The following is a 4,108-nucleotide window of genomic DNA, read 5'->3' on the forward strand; positions in this document are numbered from 1 at the left end:
GCCCCTGTGATCATTTCCAGACCTTTCTCCATCAATGTTTTCAATGGTTTTCTTAGAATGAGATGTCCTTAATTTAAAATAAATCTGCTGTTAGAATCAGCTACATAATGAAAATGAAGAGCTTCTGGATGGCAAATATCACTGTCAATCATATCACAGTCAATAATACAATGGCCAATAATCACATAACAATAATATTGTCAATCATATAATTATTATTAAGAATTTTAGAACAGTGACTATAGAACATTAAGCCAAGCACGGAGTCCTTTTAAGCATAGGTCCCTGTGCAATTGCACAGGTTGTGCATCCATGAAGCTGGTCCCGCCTCAAGTTACAGGCTGCCTATTACAGGGCATCCTGGGTAATGTGCTGCTGGTGTTTCGGGGACCACTCCATTAGTGCAGCTCTGACCAAAGAAGCTTGTTATTTCCAGGGCGAGCAGTGACTGCAGAGGTCCCTTGCTGGCAGAAACTCTATCTGGTCTCCTAACACATGGGAAAGAACTCAGCATGCTTTGTACATTCTCTTTTCTCCAGGCCACACCACCCCTTTGCATCTCTGCTCCTCAGGCATGGAGGTCTTTGATGTGAAATTTCATGCTCAATCTCATGGTAGCCAGACTCATGAGTTATGCAGTGCTCAGGGTTCCAGAGACAGCAGTGTTCAGTATGCCTGTCTAACAAGTTCGTGTAAAGAATGCTCTGTTCAAATAGGGAGCTCCTCATTTAAATAATCTAAGTTGGTAAGGTATTTCTAAAACAGATTTTTAAAAAAATCTCAGCAAGCCTGTGAGAACCCAACACTTGATGAAGACTAAATATATTATTTAGATAGAGTGCTGTGAAAGTCAATAGCAATCCATAAGTAAACCAAAGTAAGATAATTTCATCCTAAAATAATGAAAACTTTCAGATCTTTATCTTACAAGGATATCAAGAGTAAGAAAGTCTCAATCTTTTGTTTTAGAGATATTAATCTAAATAGCAAATACTTTAAAACACAAACCAGTTGAAATTTTAGATTAAATAGTCATTGAATATCAAAATGCAGTTTAGGGACCAAAGTCAAGTTAATTACATTCTTTAAAAAAATCATTATTATGAAATTTTCCTTATATCTATTAAAATAAGTAGAAATAAATATTGGTATATAAAATTTAATGTGCTAAATAGAACACTTTTTATAATGCACTATTCTAGGTAAAGCAAGTCTCCATTTAATGCAAAATTCTATTCTTGGGTCTGCAACATTTTGCTTTTTTCCACTACCATTTAAATACAGATTGCTCTCAGAGTGACTTATTTAATTAAAAGAAAATTCTTTCTTCTAAATAGCACTGCATTCTAAAAGAAATCTCTGTAGAGGCTTACCCAAATATATGCCACTAGACTATGAGACTCTTACAGAGGAGCTGTGACTCTCATTTTGTGTCTCTACAATGTTGGACTCATAAAAAGTGCTCAACAAATCTTTACTAAATGACTGAATGGATTCCTCCACCCAGGCCTCCAGCATGGAAGATTCTCTTTGACGAAAAATCATCACTCTGGTTCACACACAGTTTAGAATGTGAGAAAAGTAACTGTCTATTTTAGTTTTGGAATGGCTTCCCAAATAGCTAAACATGAGTGCAGGGCATCTCAAAAGTTCTCTCCTTAAAGATTCTCTTGCACAGTACACATTAAATAGAATATCTGTCTGTATCATTTAGGACCCAGGCACAGTAGTAGGCTAAATCTGCCTTGAGATCCATCTCCCTGGATTTTAACACCATTCCCTCTCCTGAGATACCAATAGTCTCTTACCCCATTATGTGATTGAGAATAACGTTTGCCACCTAGAAGCCTATATAAAGAATCTTTCACTGACCATCAAGAGTGAACTGAGAAAAAAACTGTAAAGACAACAACTATAAGGATTCCCAGGCAGAGATGTATGGTAAAAAGTGAACTCACAGAAACCTATGGAGAATTCTAAATGCTGTTGTACGTGATAAGGCACTTGGGAACATGTTAATGATAACACAGCCCCCAGGTGTTTCCTTAATTTCCTTAAATCCTCTCCTCTCCTCTCCTCTCCTCTCCTCTCCTCTCTCTCCTTCCTCTTTTTCCTCCTCCTCCCCTTCCTTATTCATTTGGAAGCCAGTAATGACTTCCAGACTATCTGAATCAGAATCCCAGATCAACTACTTACAAATCATCTAAATTGAGAAATTTTGTTTAATCTCTTTGAAACTTAGATTCCTCATTTATTAAACTGGGGTGATAATACTACCTACCTCATAGATTATTACGATTATTAAATGGATTAATAGATGTCAAGAACTTAGTGTAGTGCATGGCTCATAATAAACCCCAAATAAGTATTAAACGTTTATTATCACAAGTATATCAATAGTTACATTCTCTCTAAAATACACAGAACCAATAAACTCTTTATCTCAGAATTGTTGATCGTTTTCCATCAATTTTATTGTCTTCTCTATAGCATACCATTTTCATTTGTAATTAATTCATAAGAACAAATAATTTTCTGAGAGGGTACCACAAAGAAAAATCATTCATTAATTGGAAAGAAGAGCTGTAAGTTATTTTTGTGTGTGTGAAGATGTTTCATGGTTTATCTTTTTGTAGAGAAGAAATGAAAGCCAAGTAAGCTCAGAGAATTTCTGCTTCCTTGGCAGCCATCATTATTATCAATGATAAAAGCACATTGCATCATACAAGTTAAAAAAGCTTAATATCCATGAGGGTTGTGCATGATCAACCTAGTTTATTCCTTATTTCTGTTTGGGGTAAACGGATGCTTTTGGTTATGAGAAGAATGTGATGAGAAAGAATAAATGATCCTTGCAGATTCATACCCTGCAAGAGTGCAAGGAGTCACAGCAGTAGTACTGGGTACAATAGGACAGACACATCACAAGAGATAAGTTCCTAAAATTGTGGCCAATCTGAAAATTTTGAATATACTACTTTTTCATTCATAAATGAAATACTATATTAAATCCACTCAGGATATTTACTAAGTAAAGATATAAATTCTTACATAAATGAGCTCTTTCTAAATAAATATTCCCCCTTATCATCCCCCCAACCCTGGATTAATCTTTGTGGTAAATCTAGAAATTAGTATATGAATCTATGTAAAGGGGGAATATAGGGTGCTTTCCAGCTTCTTGCTTTTTTCTAACTTTTCCCAATGTTTTTGCTACACGGCCTTATATATGACCCTCTGGGATAGAACATGTGGTTAACTGCCATTTAAAAGATTAGGGAATATGCACAAGTCTCCACTGGCTGTCCATGAGAATGAGATTTGGGATATCAAGCAAAAGAACACCTAGGTTTTTGCATAAACCAGCGAGACAAATATTTATGTACAATCTCAAAGAATAACTCATTCACGCTGTAATTTGCTTGCAGATACTTTGAAATGGAATGAACAACTCCTCTTTCCTCAAACCCATTCCAGTCCTTACGTACCCGCCCCCACCCTGCCCCTGCCCCCTGCCTTCCACTCATTACAGGAAGAAATCTGTTAACAAATCTTACTGTGATTACTTTGAAAGAGCTTTGGACATTGACAAACAAACTCCAACAACAAACTCCAGAGTACATTATTTAACAGAGGTGCTAAGGTGAACTGGATATTTACTATGCCTACAGTATTCAAGAATCTCTCCAAAGGAAGAAGAAGCAGAAGGAGAAATAGGGGCAGGACTCTTTGTGAGCACTGGCATTCATAGAAATTATTCCTTCTAATCTGAACATTTGAGTTTCTTAAGAGTTTTGCATATAAAATATGAACATCAACGCCAAATCCATACTACTATATAAAGAGATGAAAAGAGTTACTGAATGACCAATGGATACACTCCATTTATTTCCTCAATAACTATTCAAAATAACCTGGAAAATCATATATTTAGAGTCTGTGTAAGTGTTAGCCAATCAGCTTTCCTTCTGTAGTCCAAGAAAGAGAAATTAGAAGCTGGGAAACCAAACACTTCAGGCAGTAGGACGCCGGCTCCAAAGTCAGTCTGTGCAGGTTCATGTCCCAGATGCATCGCTTATTAGCTGCAAGTCCCTGTGTCAGCCTCTAA

Source organism: Pteropus vampyrus, unplaced genomic scaffold, assembly GCF_000151845.1.
Source record: "Pteropus vampyrus isolate Shadow unplaced genomic scaffold, Pvam_2.0 Scaffold4, whole genome shotgun sequence".
NCBI classification, from domain to species: Eukaryota; Metazoa; Chordata; class Mammalia; order Chiroptera; family Pteropodidae; genus Pteropus; species Pteropus vampyrus.